The 24477-nt window shown below is 36.4% G+C and overlaps 1 long non-coding RNA gene across 1 annotated transcript; it reads left to right on the forward strand.

Annotated features, from left to right (window-relative positions):
• Positions 1 to 437: 437 nt before the first annotated feature.
• On the forward strand, positions 438 to 13470 carry LOC105548785. The gene is made up of 2 exons (XR_001007443.1): positions 438 to 550; positions 11453 to 13470. It is a non-coding gene; the product is annotated as an uncharacterized LOC105548785 (long non-coding RNA).
• Positions 13471 to 24477: the final 11007 nt, after the last annotated feature.

The raw sequence follows: 24477 nt of genomic DNA on the forward strand, positions 1-24477 counted from the left end.
GTTCAAGTGTAAGGCCTTCTAAAGTGGGGTCTTGTGCAATCGTACCGGACACGTCCATGAAGTCAGCCCTGTACTTATTATACAGTGACTGTGTTAAGGGGACACTTCTTTGCCCAGGCCCCTCGAGACAGAATGGTGGTGGTAGTGTGGTCCATGGGGACTTTTAAGAAGGAGTGAGTGGAAACAAAGGGAAGTAGAACCCTGTGGCATGAGCAATGGGGTAGATGGACAAGAGATATTATCAATCAAGAACTCCCTGAGAGAAAATACCAGGTCCTGCTATCATGCGGCGGAACTCAGAGTACCAGGCTTTGTAGTATTTATGGAAATGTGACTGGAATTTAATCAAAGGATGTTCAAACTGAAAGGGTGGTGACATTTGTACCTCAGTCTTTCCCACTGGTTTATTAGCTCAACAGCAATTGATACCTGTGAAGTTTGGCTTTTGTCTCGGAAATCCCTGCTATGTGCTTGTCACAGGAGAGGCGCTCAACAAACGTCAGCTGAATGAATCAATAGAACCCACATAAGTTCAAACATCACATTCAAGGTAATTCAGTCTAGTTAATATTCTACTTGGTTGAACTCTTAGTATTATGAAAATATTCTTTCTTCCTTGCTAAATTATGGAGCTCAGTAAAATTATGCAGGTTGATCTAGGAAGAGAATCATTATTTTTAGTATTTTTTTTTCTAGGAGGTAATTTCTTCTGAGAATCAAAAATTAAAACAAAACAAATATGCAAGTCACATTTTAAGACACCCATTAGCTTTTGAGGTGGCCAGGTACACACAAATAAAGTGAATGCTACACTAACAAAATAATCAGGAATCAGCACCCACCGTTATTTAATGTCAAACTATGTGATGCTTTATGTTAATTTATCCAGGGACAGAAGTCTTTATGGAGAATTTGGTAAGTAACTTTCTCATGCACTAGTTGCAGTAATAGAATAGGAGTACACTGTGAACATGAAGAACCTCTGCTGCAATACTGGGTCCCTGGAGCCTGCACACTGTCCAAAGGTCCTATGTGACAACACTGTCCAAAATGCATCCCTCTCTCTGACTCATTTCTTAATTCTCCACCTCGAGGAGAGTAACGTGGAGATACTAGAAGAGAATGTCAAGAAAATACATTTTTGCATTCCGTCCTTTTTTGGATGTCCTCTGGGACCCCACCTTTGAGATAAATAGAAGTGACCAGGACACTTCATTGAGTGCACCTCTCTCAGGCCTTTCTAGACTCAGATAAAGTTGGTCCTAGGAAAAATCCTCTCAGTGATCTCAGTAGGTCCTTTCTCTCTCTGTATCCTAACTTGGACATCTAGTGTTTTAATGACTTTCTATTATATCTCATCCAAAGAGGTTCTCAAGGTATAGTGGATAAAGCATTTAACCAGAGTTGGAAGGCCTATTCAAGGTCATACTCTATAGCTTATTGGTAATTTATAACCTTAAGAAAATCATATTTTCTGAGTTTCTATTTCATCATCTTTAAAATTTGTATATTTGTATTGTCTTGTGAATTATATATGTTTACAGCGTAAAATCTTTTCAAACATGAACTATTCAAACATTTTAGAAACGTACTGAGTGATCAAGGGGGGATTAGGCTTGAGGAGTTAGCTTTTTCATTTTCATATTAAATTTAATAGAGAATTTAATATGAAAAGGTTGTCTTTGTTATATTGTCTTTTGGGCAAATAATAAACATATCTTGGTAGAATTCAGCAAGTAAAGTGTGTTTATGCAGGTGAACATATGTGATAAGAAGAGTTGTGAAAGGAGACGTTGAACAATATGTGTTGCAGCCTTCTGTTCTCATTCTTTAAGCCTCTCTTGCTCTTAAAGTTTCAGACTCTGAGTCATGCATGTCGATTTTTAAAAAATCAACACTTTCATGATGTAACTAAACTACAGTGAGAGAACTGAGGAATTCACAACCACCAGCCAGTGCTCTCAGTTCATCTGTTTTGAACTTGATTAACTCAGCAATTATGCTTTGATGTGGTAAAAAGGATATTGGGCAGCTGGGATAGATGTGAAATAACTAATTTAACAATGAACTGAGTATGAAAATTTCTGTCTTCCCTAGTGCTAGCCTATATTGATTATGTCTGAGGCTTTTCTGTCGTGAGTCTTAAAACCAAAACATTCTTTAATACCTATATGAATATCAAAAGGCTGATGAAAGACCCAAATACAATAGTAATAGCATAAAATATTACATTTGTCTAAATGATGATGTGGTATGTAAATAAACTGTTTCAAATTGAGAAAAAAATGTCAGGGCAGATTATTTGAACTATTTAAAAGTGTGGAACAATACTTGATCAAAAAACACATCACAAGAAAACCTCATAATTTCCTGATTGATGTTCCATAAAATCGCCTAAGTTTGTGTCTCTTGAAATAGTTATGAAGTTGTGGAAAGACATTTCTACTCCCATTAGAGAAAAAGTCAACCTTAAACTTTAAATTAAATGCTAAATTATCATCGATTTACCAGCCATACCTAACCCAATGAAGTAGTCTATTATCTTTGTGCCTGCAAAAACATTTACATTGCTTTAAAGACATTTTAATTTCTCTAGTAGCTCGAGGAAGAGACTTAGAAGGTAATACTTGGAATTAATTGATTTGCTCAAGGTATGTGTCAGCAAAGAAGATAGCACACTTAAAGGGGGATAATTAAGGATAGTTAATAAAGAAACCATTTCCAAAGGCGTGAGCTTGGCTAAGGAAACCAGCAAAGGATGGCACACCACAGGACTAGCAATAGCAGGAAGCTCTTTCCATCTTAGATCTGAAGAGGAATGGATATTAGAACCCGGAAAGAAATGCTGCCATTGCTTTAGAAGTAGCGGTGGTCATAGCAGGAGGATGCCAAAACAATTCAACGTTTGATAGAATGACACACCATTGCCAACCTGTAGCCTGGCAAGGGTTAGCCAGGGAATAAATACTCTGATCACATTCTCCTTCCACATGTAGATCTGCTGCTATGCCTTTCCATAGGCCAAATCCAATGGAGGTCAGAGGGAGCCTGTGCAGTTCAAGTTTTCCTTCCCAGGTCGCAGAGCGAGTTGGAGAAAAATAGAGTGTGAATATGGAGGGAAAATAGAAAATCTCTTGCACGCTCAACATTCATTTCGTCAAAAATGTTTTACCTTACAACAAATTTAAATCGTCCCTGAGGCATACTCCCCTTCAAGAAAAATATACTCAGTCACGACTGAAGACACATAACTTCCATTCTTCATGCTGAATATTTCAGCTGCATTTATTGTTTTCCTACATGAGGCATAGGTAATGCTGGACTTGCTCCAAGTTTTCTAAAGCAATTTGTTGAAGCAGTCAGTTTTAAGAAAAGTTGTCACTATCACACACTTGATGACATTTCATAGCATAAAATATACCTATGAGTTTCCTAGGGATTCCTTTTTTCTATTATTTTTTCAAAAGACTGCGTTCACTAGCTTACACTATATTAAACTGGGGTGTGGGTTATTTTTGTGGGGACTGAGAGATGCTCTGGTTTTGCAGAATGACAGTTGACTTAGGCCGGGTGCGGTGGCTCACGCCTGTCATCCCAGCACTTTGGGAGGCGGAGGCAGGTGGATCACGAGGTCAGTTGATCAAGACCGTCCTGGCTAACATGGTGAAACCCCGTCTCTACTAAAAATACAAAAATTAGCTAGGTGTGGTGGCTGGCACCCTACTTGGGAGGCTGAGGCAGGAGAATCACTTGAACCCGGGAGGTGGAGCTTGCAGTGAGCCGAGATTGCGCCACTGAACTCCAGCCTGGGAGACACAACAGGACTCCATCTCAAAAAAACAAAAAAAAAGAGAGAATGATAGTTGACTTATAAACATGTATATATTAAATCATGCATTTGTTTAGATGAGTTTAAAAGGTTAATTGCCTTTGAGGATTTGCTGTTGTTTTCACTTGTTGAAAACAATTTTGTGAATACATTAATTTTAAGGGTATATACAGATGGTATGAACAGAAAAAATTAGCTACCCACTAATGAATTTGTAGGTGAAAACATCTTAGATAGGTGCTCTAAAATGAGGAAATGGACGTGACGAATTACTTGAACATGTAAAGAGAAAACACACTGTGGCATTCCACTCAATAAATTCCACTACAATTTATTAGATTTATTTCCGTCTATTCTGTCTGAATCCATTTAAATCTTTTAGACTGCTTTGTAACTAACACACAGCAGTGACAAAAAAGAAGCTCATTTCCGCTTTTCATACACACCTAAATTCATCGCCATTTTCTCCTTGGTCCTTGAGGAGTGACTAGCAGCAGTAATTGTTTTCATTTTTTCCTATCTGAGAATGTGTTTTTGTTTTCCTTTACACTCTGATGCGGAAATCACTGCTTCTGTGCACTTGTGGATGTGCTAGCAATAAATATAATTTAACAAAATGCTGAACTGAAAATTAACTAGAAAATAACACATGAAGTCATTTGCATTAGATGTAAATTAGGTAAGAATGAAAACTGCAATGATGGATTTTGTGTATTTCTTTTTTTTTTTCTTTGAGATGGAGTCTCGCTCTGTCACCCAAGCAGGAGTGCAGTGATGCGATCTCGGCTCACTGCAACCTCTGTCTCCTGGGTTCAAGGAGTTCTCTGCCTCAGCCTCCCGAGCAGCTGAGATTACAGGTGCCCATCACCATGCCCGGCTGATTTTTGTATTTTTAGTAGAGATGGTGGTTTCACTATTTTGGCCAGGCTGGTATTGAACTCCTGACCTTGTGATCCACCCCACTTGGCCTAACTCATCTTAAGTTCATGGTGGAGTCTACGTCTTTGCTTCATAGATGATAAATTCATAAGTTTGGGGTAGACAACAGTTTTTTAAAAACATCTTTAATAGGCATTTCACTGAAGGTTATAAAGGAATCTTACCATAATCTCAAAACCCAATACATCTAAAATATTAGAAATGATTTTTAAAAGATAAAGATAAGTGTACTGTAGTCTGAAAAATGAAATAATATTGTCTTAATAAAAATTACCTATATTTAAATATTTTGGTGGGCTCTTAAATTCATGGGATAGAATATATTCTCCATTGAACCCATCATTAATGAGTCAATCAACCATAAATTAACCATTAGTTTGTCGTTTAAGCAGAATGCTATATCTCACTTATGTATGTAGCAGGTTGATAATTTAATATATATTACTATGTGTAGAAAAACATTAACTGTTAAAGACATAAGGTTTCATAAAAATAAAATAATAAAATTATTTGTCACATTATCATAATCAGTAATTATTTGGAATAACTATTATTTACTTTAAACTTACGTAAGAAATACTGTGCAATAATAATTTAAAGAATATTGACCGGGCGCGGTGGCTCACGCCTATAATCTCAGCACTTTAGGAGGCCGAGGCAGAGAGATCACGAAGTCAGGAGTTCGACATCAGCCTGGCCAACGTGGCGAAACCCTGTTTCTACTAAAAATACAAAAAACTAGCTGGTCATAGTGGTGGGTGCCTGTAATCCCAGGTACTTGGGAGGCTGAGGCAGGAGAATCACTTGAACCCGGGAGGCGGAAGTTGCAATGAGCTGAGATTGCACCACTGTACTCGAACCTGGGCAACAGAGCGAAACTCTGTCTCAAAGTAATAATAATAATAATTTAAAGAATATTAACGCTAGAATTAATAATATATGGATTAAATTCTAGCTTTAACACTTACCACCTGTGGGAATTTGGCTTATTTCCATTTTCTTAGTCTCTTTTCTCATCTGTAGCTCATGTGGGTTTTGTGAGGATTAAATGAGATAATATAATGCCTCCGAGAAGGCCTGCAGTGAAGTAGAGATGCAATAAATTTTAGTTCAGTGTTTTTCACTTTACTTTTTGCTTTTTTGTTTTCTTTTTTTTTAAATTTGAGACGGAGTCTTGCTCTGTCGCCCAGGCTGGAGTGCACTGGTGCGATGTTGGCTCACTGCAACCACTGCCTCTCAGGTTCAAGCAATTCTCCGCCTCAGCCTCCTGAGTAGCTGGGATTACAGGCACATGCCACCATGCCTGGCTAACTTTTGTATTTTTAGTAGAGATGGGGTTTCACCACGTTGGCCAGCCTGGTCTTGAACTCCTGACCTCGTAATCTGTCCTCCTTGGCCTCCCAAAGTGCTGGGATTACAGGTGTGAGCCACCACGCCTGGCCACTTTTTGCTTTCTTTAAATTTGAAAGCCATGGAAAAGTGTAAAAGCAAGTTTAGATTTTAAAAGCTACTAAAAAAGAGTAGCTATTATGGAAGCATCAGAATAGCTACTCTTTGCATGTGTGCCATGCACCTTCTAAGTATCATACAATACAAATTTATAGTCATAGTTATTATTCTGTCTTATAGATGAGGAATGTGATCCACAAAGATGTTAAGGAGCTATCCTTACCTAGAGTAGAAGGGATAAGGAGTCTACATTTACATAAATATTTTCTGGTTTCAGTACTAAACATTTCAAAATGTAGGGTCCTGCTTTGGTGAAAGTCATAGCTATGTTTATGGTATTCACTGGATGATCACTTTTCCATATCAAAGTTCCAGTTGTTAGTCTAGCGTGCTAATTACATCTTGGCCTTCTGAAAATTGCTATTGGTCACTGGCAGAGAGAATGGGCTCTATGTGTACTTGATGGGCTACTGTTGCTATAACAACCTGTTTCTGCAAAGCTTCTGCCATTGCCTCCTTAGAGTACCTAGAACTCCATTTTCAACCTAACTAAGCGTGTCTGTGACTGTAACACTGATAGGTCATTTTATTATGTACCTGTTAATTCTTGTAGAGTGGCAAGTTCCATTCAACCTCTAAAATGCTTCCTGAATCTGTTTATTCTATTCCTCACATAGCCAGCTCCTCCCATTTATCCTGTAACTGCTCCCTTTTTCTTCAAATCTCTTCCCTTGCCCTCTAATTTATCCTCCTACTTCTACCAGCATTATCTTTCCAAAATGTAGCTTGGGGTTTTTCAGCATCTCCCTGTTTTCAAATGCCTACTATGGGATGATGTCCAAATGTCTTGATATGACAAAGTAACCTAAAATAAATTAGAGGTACAGAGAGGTGATGTGTTAGTAATAAACAAGGATGCCTAGAATAGTAATGTTGAACTGCAACTTGATTTATTTGACATTATAGATATTACTAATCCAAAAGAAGATAAAATGATGGTCTTGAAATAAATTGTTTATCTTGGGCAATAAAAAATAAGTAACTATGAGTGTTGAACTGTAAATTATATTCATGGATTATTCCTACCTCAGTACTTTGTGTAGTATGGTTAGTTTTTAAAATATTTATCTTGAGGGGAAGTACACACAACAAACTTAAGGACTTAGTTTTCAGGAGAAAAACTGAGCAAATAATACAATGTAACTAATGAGTTTATCATACATGAATTTTTAATAGATAAATTATTTAAGCAAGTTACATGTTTTAAATACCATTTCAGTTAGAAATTGTAATTAGGTAGTTGAGAGGAGTTTTTATACCTTTGGAAAGTGCTTCGACAACTTTATACAACCCACACTCCAACTCTGGCTGTGAAATTTTTGCTCAGTTTGAATTCTCCATCCTTAGAACAAGTAATTATGATAAAATGAAAAAAGAAAACCCTGCACCCCATCATGTTCTTAGCAAAACTACATAGCATAAACTCATGCTAGAGGGTTCCAAATAGTCCAAGCTATTTTAGAACAACAGTGTCTATTTTTCATTTTGAATTACTGCAATTTCAGTAGCAGCTGTTGCACTGAAAATTATAATGGTCAACATTTAATCAACACAGTGTTTTTTTCCTTTCATCAATCAATCATTTGCTTCAGTTAGCAGAAAAATCTCAAACTTTTCGTTCCTAGTTATACTTTAAAAGCTTCATTATAATCTGGCCCAACCTACTGATCTCCCATTATTTCCCGCTACTTCCTAACATGCAATCTGGGCTCTGTTTCAACAGTTTCCTAACTAACACACCAGCCTCCCTATTCCTCCCATTACTTCACACTTCTAAAAAACCATCTGTTTTTCCCCTACTCTGTACAAACACTGTCTTTTTTGATATCAAGAGCTAGTCTCACCTTCTCAAGAAAGTTATCTTTGCTTATGTTCATGTAGCTTTATATGATTTTCCCATCACTAGACTTCCATAAACCTCTGAATTTCATCTCTTAATTGCACAGTACTTGTCTTGTTGCCCCACTTTGATTGCAAATTTAATGAAGCAAAAATCAGATTTCAAATTTTTCTGGTTCCTTTGCAAAATATAACAGTGTTTCTACACAAGAAATATCTTGGTATGTCCTTGTGTGCTAATAGAGCAACATTCATTGCTCTTTCTTCTGAGTTTGTGTAATATTGTACATTAACAGCATCTTATTCTCAGAGTCAAGCCCTTGGACAAAGATACTTGCATATGTCTCGGCCTTCTGTACGCAACTTGAGTTTTCTCAGTCATTGCCATCATTCTTTAGGTATCTCCTCTGTATTACGCAGTGTGCTAAAGCCACTGGAGAAAACAAAATGTGTAAACTTCTGCCATTAAGGAACTCACGGTCTAGTGACCTTCTGGGGACCTAAGACCTTCACATGAGGTGGGATTGGGGCTTCAGCAGTCTCGGGGAATTCATAGAGGAGATCCACTGATCTTGCTCAGCATGGGAAGGACAGAATGGTTGATCTGGGTATTAAAACAGGAGCAAGACTTTGCCAGTGGAAGAGGCACTCTGGGTAAGCCTCTTTAAGTAGCAGTAGCAGCTCATGAAAACTCACATATATAAAAGAAACAAAGCATGGTGTAAGTTTAGGGAACAACAGCAGTAGGATGAGAAGACAGGGTAGTAGTGAAAGAAGAGGTTGAAGAGGTGGGTTGAGACTGGGCACAATGGCTCAAGCCTATAATCCCAGCATTTTGGGAGGGTGAAGCTCAAGAATCACTTGAACCCAGGAGTTTGAGACCAACCTGGGCAACATAGTGAGACCCTGTCTCTAGAAAAAATAATAAAAAAAAATTATCCAGGCACGGCGGCACACGCCTGTAGTCCTAGCTACTCGAAAGGCCGAGGCGGGAGGGTGTTTGAATCTAGGAGTTCGAGATTACAGTGAGCTATTATTGCATCACTAATACTCAGCCTGAGAAACAGAATGAGACCCTGTCAAAAAAAGGAAGGAAGGAGGGAGGGATGGAAGGAAGGAAGGAAGGAGGGAGGGAAGGAAGGAAAGAAGGAAGGAAGGAAGGAAGGGAGGGATGGAGGGCTGACCTGTATGGACCACATGGATAGATGCTCGTGACTTCTGGCTTCTAGTTGCGTTCATATAGAATCAAAGGGAGGGAGGGAGAGATGAAGGAAGGAAGGAAGGAAGGAAGGAAGGAAGGAAGGAAGCAGGGTGGGGTAGAATCAGAAATATTGATCACTGATGAGGATATTCTGATCAAGGCATTCTCCAATTTGGCTATATATTATTGCTTGGAAAACTAAAAATTATATATAGACCTAGGATTACAACTCAGACCTGGCAGGTGATCAGAATCATCAAGGGTAGAACAAAGAGTAAATGGCAGCATAGTATCATAACATTTTTCAAGAGATTGACAGACATTTAAATGACTCTTTTACTTCTTCTTAGTATTTTGGCATTGAGCAATTTTAATTTCCAATGCCCTTACCCAATTCCCTTCTTAAAATGTCATCTTTATGCATCTATTTATAATACATCTATATAATGTAAAATATATGATGATGATACATGTTTTTGAGCCCTTGATACAGGATACTTTACAAATATTACCTGTTTCCATACATCCCCTCTATAATCATACCAATGATGATTAATGGAGCCCTGAGAGGTTAATTAACCTGAGCTAGGATATGAATCCAACCACCCTGACTGAATAGCCATAGTGGTAAACCACTATTACATACAGCCACGCTGCCAAGTGCAGAGCAGGTGTTGTCACCACTACAGGCCGTGGACAGACGTTCCAAGTTGTAACCACCTGTGGGGTATTCAAGCCTAGGGAGGTCATCTGAAATAACACAAAGGGAGAGGGACAAAAAGTAAAGACACACACCCAAAAGAAGTTGCTTTTAGCTCTATGTACTCTTCCATTTGGATAAGCAACTCCTAACCATTTCTTTGTGCTGAATCTGATAGCAAGCTGAGTACACATAAAAAAATCCCTCTCTCAGAATGGGAGACTTTGACACCAGATAGGGAATCTCCAAGTCAGGTGCTAGCTAGGGGTGCTGCAGAATTCAGCCTCAGGACTTTCTGAGCAGGATTTCACTGAGGGTTTGTCAATGAAATGTTTGCTGATTCAACTTGTATGGGATCACTTCATGTTTGAGAGTATTTCTATATCACATCTCTATGTCATTATTTACACCTATGATATTTTTCCCTTTGCTAATCAAGAGGTGTCCGTTTATGGAATAGCCAGATACAGCCATTTCTAAAAGCAAATGTATTTCTATTATATTTTTGTTTCTTATAGTTTCTTTTTGCTCATTTTTTTCTGATTTGACTATCAAATATTATTCACTATATACAGTACTTTAATTTGTTGATGTGGGTGAGAAAAGTTAAAACATTGCTTGTGAAATAGGGGATTTGATTTATCACTAGAATTTGAAGTTCAGAAAGAGATGAGTCAGCGTTTTTCTTTGGTTGTTTATTTTTTAAGATAATGCATGCAATGGTTATAAGTAAACTCAGAAGCACACTCTATTAAATGGGCATTTTAAAAATATTTTAGAATTTTGGCTCAGATATGTAAATGGTTGAGGAAAAGCATTTTTACTTTGAAATGTTCTAAAATTAGCATTCTGATATGCTGTTTCAAATGAATTACTAAAATAAATATAAAATTTGAAAAGTGTATTTTAATGTGTTATTAATGTGAAATGATGATGATAGTAGAAAATAAAATTTTATTCCTAACTTACATTTAGTTTTTTTATACTAAAATTTACCTTCATGTGACCAGTATGAACTACAATAAAATACTCAATATAGTTAACAAATCAGTGATAGGAAACTGGCAATTTTATTCATCCAAGTAGTAGTCTTTAACTTACAGAAATTATAATTTAACAAAAGTTGACAACACATTGATTTAATTTATATTTTTCTTTTAATGTATTATGTTAAAATATAATTTAGTATTTTTGGAAAGAACAGGGTTTACTGAATGGTCATTACAAACATATTTTGTCTGTGAATTTGAATATCTAAAGAGATAAAAGACAAAGATCATTAGAAGAAGTTTCTAATTTGATAAACCTGAAGTTAAAAGAGTTTTTTTTTTTAATGTAAACAGAATCATTAGAAAGACGCTATTTCTTCTGATTAATATTGCCTCATTTCTCAGCCTGCCCAGTACTTTTCAGTATGGTTGCTTTTCCTCCACAGTAACAAGATGTTTAGCTGGGCACGTGGCCACTCAAAATGAAGACTCCATTCTTGGCCTGCCTTGCAGGAATATATGGCCATGTGACTGAGATCTGGCCTATGGAATGTGAATAGAAATATATTGCACCTCCCCTTTCCTTCTTTGTCTGTTCATTTTTTCTAGTTTCTTGGAACTTGGATCAGCTGCTGAAACTCCATATCATATTATGAGGGGAAAGGCCATAGTCCACTAGAGTTACTGGTATAGAAAGTTGGAAAAAGCCTGTGTCCCCAAGGAATTTTTTGAGCAATGCTATCATGTCACTCCTGGATTGCCTACCTACAAGACATTTTAAAATGTGAGATAAATAAACCTTCGTATTTTTCATCAACTATTTTTTTTCTTCTTTTACTTGAAGCAGTATTTTATTCTAACTAGAACAAATTAAGAACTAAAATTTAGTAAACCTAAAGTATTTCATTGCATCAAAAAACTTACGAATAATTTAACACTGTAATTATCGGACATAAATAGATAAGCTAACAAAAGGGTATGTAGGATGACAAAATGAACTCATCCAGCAGTTTCAAAAATCATTTTAGTCTTTAATGTTTTAAAATTGTACTATGCTATACATAGAATATAATACACACAATTGCACTTGTACAATTTCTTAAAATTAGGATGAAATGAGCACCTCTATGACCACTGCTAAAATTAACAAGTATAGAGCACCCACTTTCAGTATATTTAGAGCCTCTGTGTACTCCTCACTAACACATCCCTCTCCTTGGTCTATATCCCAAATGCAACTGCTTCCCCAGCTTTTTGTTCATCAGTCACATATGCTGCAATGTGTTTTTATCTGCAAGTAACATCCTAAAAAGTTGCTTAGAATTCGTTGTTTTTAGCATGACATAAATTGAATCATATCAGTGCTTTAATTTTAATATTGAAAGAGAAAAAATACAACATTGACTAATTCAAGTTTGCTATTCCCACAGAATGTTTGGGCACTGCAGACCCACCAAAAGTTTTCCCAAGAATGAATGAGTCTTAAGATTCCTTAAGATCCCAGTTGCAACATTCTTCAAATAATAGTTATTGATTAGTGTAAACAACTCCTCACCTGCACTCTGAATTATAAGGGATTCTGATTTGACCCATTTAGATTGAGCCTATAGATTTGCTGTAAAACATGAGAGTGTGCTCTAAAGACGTTTCACCATAGCTCATATATCATTTTTTTTCCTTTGTCAGAATTGAAGGCAAGGTTGAATAATGATAATCATGTTTATATTTTAATCCAGAAATATTACTTTCTCTATCTTATGGAACTAGTGGTTTAACATATTTATTAATGATTTCACCCAAAAGACACTTCAAAACAGAAATTATTGCTATTTAGTTACAGTCTTCCAAGATAATGACATACATGTTCTGCCATAACTATTTTTCTAATTTTTGCACTCATTTGTATCTTTCTTAATTGCCTAATTAAGAGTGGAACACAGGTTTTATAAGTTGAATCATTGCTGAGACACCTTATGTTTACAATTTTGTAAGTGTGTGCATATGAATTCCTAATCTGTGTCAGGTCATAATCATTTCAGTTTCAATGAATTAGGAGTGACAGCTGCTTAGGAAACAACTTGTTTCTATTACAGCTAGCATATTTGTCATTAGAGTAAGCATCTCTTTGGCAGTTTATTTTGTATTGTTAATAATTATCATTATTTTGACTATGGGGCATTTAATTTCCACATTTAACATTTGGTACTGTTATGTAAGTAACTGACTCATAAAATAAAATCCAAACCGTCAACATTTTTGCAATCATAGGCAGGACGAGTAAGCAAATTAGATGAATATAAGACCTAAATTAAAGGGCATGTGAATCATACAGAATTTATTAATAAGAATGCAGATGAATTACAGCACTTCATTCTATACTGATGCTGAATTAGAGTTCGTTCGACTTATTATGGTAGTTACAAAAATATCCTTTCTCTTTTTTATTAAAAATGAGGATATCAACTATTTTATTTATTTTAATGATGTCTATGCCGGGAGTAAGAAAATATGTATAAAATATGGTACACATGGTGATGACTGAGGGCGGAAACATGATTATCATTGGCTGCAACATATCCATTGTAGTCCCAGCAATCTTGATCTGACATAGTATAAGTTTCAAATGGCTACAAGTTACAAACCACTTAGTTTGGGTTATTCTAATGAGTCATCAGCCACAGACAATCAGATGTCCCCTTTTCTGTGTAGATCCCTAATATTCTAAAAGCCTGAGAGCTTCTATGCAGCATTCGTTATCCTTCCCACGTTTGAATGACGTAAATTGATCACAGAAATATCCTGTGATGTACCCTAAGAGAAACAGTCCTCCTATCACACACCCTGGGTTTGAACCCAAACTCTGTCATTTATTTTGAAAAGCCGTGTGATCTTCAGATATTTGTTTAAGTTCTTCATGCCTCGGTCTTTTCATCAGCAAAATGGGAAAAAATAGTAATATTTGATAGGATTTGCTGTGAGGATGAAATGAGAAAACACATTCTAAGCCCTTAGAAAAAAGCTTAGCACATCATAAGCACTAAAAAAGTCAGGTTTATTATCATCCTATGTGACATTTATAATTTACTGATAAGTAAATGAGTCTAGAAACATTTTACTTAAAATACCAAAGAAAATCACGAGCAGGTGTGGGTACAAGTGCCCCAGAGTCCATGGTCTTAAATTGGCACCTTCTCTGTCTTATTTCTGAGAATAAAATTTTAAATTCCTCACAATACCAAGAACTATGGCATTGAACATCTAAAAATTGAGCTGTATCCATATTTTGCTCATTAGGATCAGAAATAAATATTTCTGCGCTAACAATTTTTTAGCGTGCTAGGACAGACCTATGTCTTAGTCAATTCTGTACACACAGGATTAGCGTATCTTACAGATAGTAGGTGCTCAAAAAATGTTGGTTGAATGGGTAATTTCTTAGTTTTGGTCTGTGTGCTCTGCAAGATGATTCCTGAACTGAAGGCATTCTCAGTCCTCATCCCATTGTCCCGCAGTTGATTAGGTCAAGCTGTACGTATGTAGAAAATGGTCATAATTTTTACATTTCTTATTCTCGTCTATACCAAAATCCTGAATTTCTCCATGAATATCATGTAATTTCTGCTTATTCTATAAAGTAAGTATAAAAAATGAACACTTTGTCAATGAAATAAATAGCAGAATTTAATGACATTAAAAGGTTGCTTTGGAGACCACATTTATTATCCTGTGTGTCCAATAGAGTGTGCTGGTGTACTATGTAACAGTAGAGGTTTCGGGCAATGGTAGTGCATTAGATTTATTTCGACTATTTGGTTTGTTTAACACAGTTAAATTAAAGAATGAGACTACATCCCTTAATTAAAACAAAATGTCTGCCAATTTAGTGTACCGTGTGAATATTTACAAAAAGAGAAAATGAAAATGATAATTGAGTTTTCCTTTTCAGATGGTCTCGTGATTCAACATCCTACCTCATGGATAAAAAATTGTAACACTTCTGGTTTACGTATACTAAAACTGTATACTCTGCTTAGTTATGTCTAATAATTTGAGCTTTTCAAATTTAAAAAAGTGCCTTATATTTTGCATAGGTTATAACTTATGAACTCATCATATGTCTGTTGATTTTATTCAACAATAATAAAACCCTTGCCAGGGATATGATTATAAGAGTATATTAATGCATTTAATCCATTATTTATTTTTCAAATTTAACCTGAAGTGGCATACAAAACTGTCATCAGCAAGCAAAAAAATCAAGATGAACAGAAATCATACTAAAAATACTCCCAAGTGATTAATATCTAGTCATATTTTATTTTTCATGGAATAGTTAAGCATTTAGACAAATTAATGCTCCAGTTGCAGTTTAGGAGCAAGTATCTTTGTGATTTCATTTTTCTTGCATTATGTGTGTGTGTGCATGTGTGTGTCCCATGGGAAACTGGCCAAGAACATGGCTAAATAAGAATCCATGTTTATGCTACTTGGGAAACTGGGTAGTCTGGCAGTGTATTGGCATTTTTGATTCCGCACAATATGGCAAGAATTTTCAACTCAGATGCTGTAGTAGACATTTGTCATTTTTTTTTGACTGCTCAGTATTTGAATTCTCTATATATATTTGGAATAGTATTAAGAGATCTTCTGAGTTTTACAGGGAACAGAATCAACCTTATATTATAGAAACAGAAAATTAGAGATGCTAATTTTGCCATCCTTCTTTACACTAGGCATTGAAACTCTAACAATCACATTCACCTGTTCCACAAATGGAACTGGGAGCTCTTTGGGGCCAGAGAAGCATAAAGTCGTGAGTCTATGTTACCATGATAGTTCTCAGAGCATCAGGGCCCACAATGCAAACTGAAATATTTATGTTTCCTCATCAGATAAATTTGTGTATGATTTAGACTTTTGTTCTCAGCTATGTAACATAAAGCATATGTTACGAGGCCTCCTGCTGATTCTGTAAAATGCCAATTGTTTTCCAACTCACATCAAAGTCAAATTCTGTTGTTATTCAATAACACATAATGGTGAGATACTTGTGATTTCGAAGTTATACTTCTTAGCAAAAGGAATTTAAAGCTTACTCCCAACATTACTGTAGAATGTAGAATTTTAATGAATTGTGCAAATCAAAGGGGAACAGCCCAGATACCAGGTTGTTCAGAAGAGACACCACTTTGAGCAGCCAGTGGCAGAGCATTGTCATGTGGCGATTAAAGCAGGTGACGAATGCTGGATGGAATCAAAGTATGCAAATCTCTACAGTAGATTCTTAAAGTGATTGAGCAAGTTCATGAGCAGAGTCTGAGAGGAAAGACCTCGAAATAAAAAAGCAACAGTCAGCAAAGATAATGTGGGACGAGACTAAGATACATACAAAATCTTTAGCAGAGCTAATTAGATAAGAAAAAGAGAAATGTAAATAAACATAAAACATTTTCTTTTCACCTATTACTTGATGAGAAAATATAAAATTTTATATCAAAATCTTACAAAATCATATATAATTTTATTGAACTTCTTTTAAGTGTGAAATGTTGTTTTCATTAGTTTATATTGATTCTATTAATTGAATATCAATTCTATTAATTAATTCTATAACTGATCTCGAACACAGTGCATCTAAAAGCAAATGAATGAACAAATCAAAGGAAAGAAAAGAAAAGAAAGAAGGAAGGAAGAAAGGAAGGAGAGAGGGAGGGAGGGATGGAGGGAAGAAGAAAGAAACAACAATAGCAACTATCATTCTCATGCTTTGTAGATTGTTCAGGAATGAGTGGACGCCCCTGAGAATTTTCCTCTTTCTTTGGGCAGTGCCTACAGCTTCTTGCACATGGTATTTGCCATGAAGTGCAGGAGTATGGATTTTCTCTTGGAGAATCCTTCTTCTTTTACAATGCAAAACATTCTGATTGGCTCACCCAAACCGGTTCCTAATACACCTCAGTCTTATTTTTGAACTGTATAGTGCTTCTGTTTGAGATTTCTGTTCATTGAATCTGATTTGAAAATGAGTATCCTTCTAGCTTCCCTAGAATCTCATTTCCTTTTTTCAATAAATAAAACCTAACTTCAAGGGAGGTGCTTGGGTTCCATGTTGCTCATTGGTTGACTTACTGTAGACACTGGGTTGGTTTTATTTAAGTAACAGTGAAATTTTCCAGCCATGGCTCCTACCACAGTTATTTATAAGTATAATATCTCTATATAGGTATTTCCTATCCTGCATTCAAAGATGATCTGTGGAGTGCTGACATTCAGAAGATAGAATGGACAGGGTTTGCTGAACAATTAAAAAGAATGAGAAAGATTGGGAAATCTGGTATGATTCTGGTTTAGACAACATTCTCTGAGATGAATACATAGAATAAAAGAGTAGGTTTGTTGGGGAAGATGATATGTTCAGTTTGGGATATATTTGGTTTGAGGTGCCTGATGGGGTGTCAATATGAAGAAGCCAACAAGGTATTTGGATGTGAAATAGTTTATGGTGGAAAGAAGGTAGAGTACGAGATCAGGCTGACTGCCGTTCAAATATTTGCTTGGCAACTTTTTAGCTGCAGAACCCCAAATGTATAACAAACATCTGCATTTGATTCTCTCACTGAGTAATGGGAATAATAGCACTTGCAGGTAAATTCCCAGTGTTACTTACCTCTACTGAGTTCATCTTTTGGTGGCTGAAAACTGATTACACAGACAATGAAAATGGAAGAATGGAAAAATGAGATAAAATGTTCCTTCCTTTGGAGTTTCTTATAAATGCACCTTCTTCTTAACTATTAACTGTTTTCATTGTACTTTGGAGTTTCCATTCTCTCTCATGGCGGGGAAAAAAATCTCAAATAAGTTATTAAAATGTAACAATCTCCCCCAATTTAAAACTGCCTCCTCATAGTGACTATTAAGTCAATTTGAAGAATTTGAAGTTTAAACTCTCTCTTCTAGCTTTTTTTCTCCCTGCAAAACACTTTTTTTGCCTCCCCACCCAACTTCCTAAGAGGACATCTGAGTGCGGAGGAACGTGGTATTCTCATCCAAGAGGAGACTGCGGTGAAAGTAAGGGCTCGAGAAAGAAATGCTCTGTTGTCTGTTAGCTCTGCCAACAGCAAGTGATATACGGTTAGGTCTGGAAACCCTAATGAGCAGTGTAGAGTCTCAGCCATCCCACTGTGCTAGCATCCACTGTTGAATTCGATGCTGATCTTTGCCTTAGGTATGAATTCTAAACTAGTAGTTTCCCCTGTCCAGATCCCTGACTTCTGGGGTCTATAGATGCTCTTACTAACCTGTACTCTTTTCCAGGACTCATAAAGCCTCCTACATGTCATCCAGAGATTGTAGGAGAGGCTATGTCTGCTGGGGCACAGTCTCAAGCCCATCTATCGTGTCTTTCTATCACTTTGTATTTGTGGCAACACACAGTATGCTGAAAAAATAAAGAAATCAGAACGCAGGACCAGATATTATTGGATTTTTCTCCAATTTATTTAGTCCCTTTCTTCCTTTCCCTCTCTCTCCCCTCTCTGTCTCTCTCTCTTTCTCTCTCTCTCTCTCTCTCTCACACACACACACACACACTCACACACACACACTCAAATAATCCTCTTCCCCACATTCCCACCCTCCGCTCTCTCCATTTTTGCCCCAGTTTAGGGATGAAGGCACTAGATATTTCTTATGACTCAGGTAGCATCTTCACCCACGGTAAGGGCCCACGCAAATCTCCCTGCTCTCCAACGGGAAACCTTCCCATGAAGGAAAACTTGCATGCCTTTCTGTCTGGAACCTTCCTTATATCATTATTTTTCCCCACTCTCTGGGCTTTTTTATTCTAGAAAATTATCTTTCCCAACCTCCCCTAGGAACATACATTTCATGGATTTGCCTGATGGTAAGAAAAATTTAAAAATGTATTTCCAAGAGGGAGATGATACTGGGGGATTTTTAAAAATTTATCATCCCTGTTAGATAAAATTGGACAAAGTATACACAGACTGAAGATATAACAGAGATATTGCAAAGAGGTTTCAGGTTGCATGCTTGCTGATGACTGATTTTCTGAACTTCTGTGTTGAGAGGTCTTTGGAGACCACAGCTGACTTGGCAGAAAACATTCACGATTGATTAGCCATGTCCACTATGAAAGTGGGTGAGACGGGTTGCATCGTATGTTGCACATAATTGCCATCACGGATATAGTGAAAAGGTCATGGAACTTGGGGTCAAATAGATCTGACTTATATTCTATCTTTTCAGCTTGTTTTCTGTTAAATGAACTTATATTCTTAGATATTAATTACTTTTTGAAATATATGTGAATTCTTTTTAATTTTATATTTTATATACACACACTCTAGAAGCCTTTAAAAAATTACATCTTGGTTTTGTGTATCTCACAGTTTCAAATGAGATATATTTCTTTTAAAAACAAAATACGTTTTGATATCTTGATTCAAAGGTATTTTATCTAGTGTCCATTGGAGTTAATTCTACTAGCAAGCTGCTCCTATTTCATAGGAAATTATTGAATTTTATTTCCATAAAATTCAAGTTATGATGACAAAAAAGGGACATTTCATGTGCCTACAGTAAAAATTTGTTTTCTGTTTTATTGTGCCCTGGGAAAATATTCTATCAGGACAAAATTTGAAATAACCAATTCATTTGAACAAATAGTATAAGATTTATTTTTCCCTCTGGACAATTTCTTGTTATTTGTTTACGTTATTTCTGTACTTTATCTATATTTTTATTTATGTTAGATAATATGCAAATTTTACCTATAAAATGGGAAGTACTGGCTATAGTACCTTCACACTCCGCTAGGATTACTAACTTATGAATATGCATAACCAAAACAGATGTTTTGTGTGTTTTACCAACTAAACTATGTCTGGGGCCACATTCTTCAATCCATGGGAAGATTCAAATAATGCCAAACTGGTTTGATTATTTTTGTCAAGAAGAGGACATAAAAGGCGGGCTGGCAGAGGCAGGGAGTGGAATGGGTTCCCAGTAGGTGCTAACCATTTATTGCTCTAACTGTGCTGCTGGGACAAGGGAAATAAGGAGAGGGAGATGCGGCCTAGAGAAGTGGTGCCCAGGAACAGGAGGAGCTGTCACAATCTGTCAGTGGTATACCTGGGTTTCTAGGAGCATGTGGTAGAACAGAAGATGCCTGTGGATTAAGGTGTCTTGCCAGCACACAGAGACGACATTCACATGCAGAACGACATTCACATGCAGAACGACATTCACATGCAGAACATCAGAGGTTTTAAAAAGTCAACATTTAGGTGCTGGGAGCACAAAAGAGCAAACAGCCTGGACCTGCCTAGGAAGAAGAGGCTCTGATCTTCACCAGAAAGGTCCACAAACTTGCCACTTAGCAGAAGGAAAGCAGTCTCTCAGGAGGACTCATCTTTCTCCCAACCACAGGCACTTTTGCCCTAGTGGACTCCTTTATCCATGCAAAAATATTAGAAAATATATTTTGTGACTACACTGATAGAAAGGTAAAAATAATACAGGCTGGATTCATGGCTACCTATTCATTATTCTTATATTGGTTTTACTTCCTATTTTAATTTTTTTTTTTAAAGCATGTTTTGTGGGTCTCTAAAGATATTGCAGGTCTTGGGCCCTGCGCATACTGTGTGTAATGGGAAAGTCACCTTGCCACCCAGGTCGATAATGTGTACTTGGGACCAGAAAGAAGGAGAGGGGAAATACTTCTTAAAAAAGGAATTTGCAAGATACAGCTATAAGTTGGACATTTGCTGAGGTTTTAGTAACTAATTAAACTAATTAACTAATTAAACTGAGGACATTTAAGTTATTGTAACTTTATTACCTATTATTTATATTCAAAAATTTTAATTAAGTTTTTTGAAAATTCAGAAGATTTTAATAAAGGAGTTTCAACTATATTTATTAACATGATTGAAGTCCAATCAATTGAGTCCAAACTATTGAGTTACATTTGTTCTAGGTAATGCTCTGCATTATCTAGAATACATCATGGGTTATATCACTATTCAATGAGCAGAATGTTATAAGGTGGAGAAATTATACAACCAAATGGTCAAGTTAGTTTTTACATCAAACTGCCTATTAAATAATTTGTACCAAAATCTCAATTTTTTGACCTTTGGTTATATATTTCAACAACGGAAGAGAATGAATTACGTTTACAAAATCCTGAGTGAACTCTGTGTTTGCAAAAATTATTATTATCGGTTGTTTAATAATTTTGTGACAGAATCGGGAAAGTATTTAAAATGAGGTAATAAATTGTGATCAAATACTATATTTGCTAGTTTTTGACATGTTAAAACCACTCCAAAACTTAGTGACTTACAATAACAATTTTTTTAGTTCAGACTTTGCAGGGTTGAGCTCAGTTGGGCAGTTCATCTGTTCTGAGACAGCCTGGTCTGATCTTGTCCAAATTACCGTGTTTCTGCAGTCAGCTGATGGGTTGCCTAAGAACAGCGAGTCTATGATGGGCTCAGCAGGGATAGCTGGGAAAATTGGAGCCTCTCCTCACAGGGTCTCTCATCTTGTGCAGGCCAGCCGGGGCTTGTTCCCATGGCAGTGCAAGGTTCTGAAAGAGCGTGGGTGCATGTAAAGCCTTTTGTGTTCTGGGGTTGGAACTTGCACACATTGCCTCCTCTACATTCTATTAGCTAAAGCAAGTAACAATGTGATCCCTGATTCAGATTACATTTCATTTCTTGATGAGCGAAGCTACAAAGTGACTCTGCAAAGGGCCGTGAATGCAGAGAAGAGAATAACAAGAAATCTACCACAGATGTTACCATTAGATTTGCCCATGACATGGTTAAAATGTAATTGACTATCTCCATTAGACTGGTTCTTTTTTTCTTCCAGATGAGGAAATTATATATTATATATATATGATATATTGAAATTATCAATATATCTCCATCTTTTGAAGGAGTTGAGTGAAAATACACACAGACCTAGCCACAGGTCTCATAGACCACCAGGGCCATTTGTTTCTCCTAGCAAACTTTGCCCGGTCCTCTGTGCAGGGTGACCAGAATGTTTGAAACAACTCCATATTTAGCAAAAGGCTGACTGCAGAGAAAGTAGGATCTGAATAATTTTGGCATTGGCATGAACAGGGAAGGAAGAATTTTTTCTTAACATCAAAAGATAATAAAGCCCTTTGACAGATATCTAGCACTTAAAGTTTTGAAATTTCTCATTCATTATTTTTTGTTTGTTTGTTTGTTTGTTTGTTTTGAGACAGAGTCTCACTCTGTCACTCAGGCTGGAGTGCAGTGGCGCGATCTCGGCTCACTGCAAGCTCTGCCTCCCGGGTTCACGCCATTCTCCTGCCTCAGCCTCCTGAGTAGCTAGGACTACAGGCACCCGCCACCACGCCGGCTAATTTTTTTGTAATTTTAGTAGAGATGGGGTTTCACCATGTTAGCCAGGATGGTCTCGATCTTCTGACCTCGTGATCCACCCACCTCAACCTCCCAAAGTGCTGGGATTACAGGAATGAGCCACCACGCCCGGCCCATTGTTCTTAAAAGAATCAAAATAAGGTATAACTTTGAGAAGCTATTCATTTCTAAATTTGGCAAGTGTCCAATGACCTTGACTTAGAAAAATTGTGGCCCCTTAGATTTATTTCTGAACTCCTGTTTTCCTTCAATGTAAACCAAAATGTAAGCTCTTTGAGGACAATCATGTAGCTTATCAAGTTTATCAATATTAAGTTTGTCTCTATAGTTCAGTTGTCTGGAATAGTGCTTGAGATGACAGGTGCTTAAAAAATAGTTTGTTAAATGCACTGATGATTGAAAGGCACTTCTCTTTGCACCTCAGCAAGCTGATATTATCCATACTTTCACTATATGACAAGATTCAACATCACTCAAATGAAAGTGTAAAGGGCTGAAAAGTAGCTTAAGATAATATCCTTCCTAAGGGTATATTATTTGCCTTGCTACTGCAGTATGTTATTTTGTTTCTAATGAAAAGTATAAAACATTTTAAAATCATAAAGATGCTAAACTTTTAATTATAAGGAAACACTGCATATGTGTGTATTTATTATCTGAAAGCATAAGTGCAGAATGGTTCCCAAATGTTAAAAGCAGGTGGGAGTGGGGAAGAGAGAAATTTTGATAATGGTATTGTTTTTCTCCACTCAATAAAAAGATGATTAGAGTTAGATAAAAATATGTTTTCTGGTTGTCATCTTAGAATACACAGAACACAAAAGCATTGGTAAGCCTAATTTATTGATAATTTTCTCAAGAATTTAAATCAAAACTCAAGCACAAAATATTTGTATTCTATCTCTGGCATTGCAGTGTTTGCTATTAACTTCTTGTGAAAAGCTGCAGAGAGAGATTTGAGATTCTTGTTTGACTAACGGGTTCCTCTTCTGAGTTCTGAAAGACAGGTGACTGTTTTCCCCAAATCCATATTTTCAAGCAGAATATAAAACAAATCAGTGTTCAGATGTTTAGGGCAAGAGGAAATTTACATATTTTTTTTACTGAGATAAAAACATTTTTATAAAGCCAAAATGTTTTGCATTTAATTTTTAAAATCACAGCTGACTGTCTATGTTACCACAAACCCCTAGTGGCTTTTTCCTTGCCCTATCATATGTGCACAGTGATACCCAGATACACTACAACTATGTAGTGTATCTACATGTAGTGTGTATCTACATGTAGGTTTTACTGTTTGAAGTCAGATTGTTAATTTTTCCAAAATCAAGCCTCCCTTTAATCACCGTTTCTCTTTTGAGTTGTTGAGTGTTTTTTAATTATTTTGATTGGTAAGCCCTATTAGTGCTTATTAAGTTAAATGGTCTTTCAGCTTTGAAAACATAGCTTTGATTTTTCAAATCATATACAGAAAAAGATAAACGAAGGGGAATTTGGTAAAATTTATGACAACTGTCAAAAGTCTCTATTATGGATATTTTTAATACTCAATTGAAATGACTTTTTTAAAAAAGTTTATGTAATTAAATATTGAGATGGAAAGGTGTCAAGCAACTTTTTGACTAAAGGCATCTTTCTATGACAGTAAAGTTTGTAAAAGTAAGTTTCAGGTCCAAATAAATCTCATGGTTGACAAATGTTAGGCGGAAAATGCTCATATTTTCTGATTTGGCTGAGAAATTATAGAAGTTCTTTTTGTTTGTCTGTTTTAGCCCATTGCACTCAGCTGATATTGCCACTGTCCTTAGAAGTATGCTCAGAGATCCCAGCATCTCATGGCCAAACTATGGGACACAACAGTATACCTGGCCACTGTTTCTTCTTTTTCTCCTGGCCCTTTGCCTCATTCACTTATTCCAAATATTTGTTGAATTTTAACTATTTACCAAACACGAGGTGTCCTTTAAGGCTTGGCTAAATTGTCACTTGCTTGGTAAAGTTTTATGTGACCTCCCCGA

Source organism: Mandrillus leucophaeus, unplaced genomic scaffold, assembly GCF_000951045.1.
Source record: "Mandrillus leucophaeus isolate KB7577 unplaced genomic scaffold, Mleu.le_1.0 Scaffold421, whole genome shotgun sequence".
Classification (NCBI taxonomy): domain Eukaryota; kingdom Metazoa; phylum Chordata; class Mammalia; order Primates; family Cercopithecidae; genus Mandrillus; species Mandrillus leucophaeus.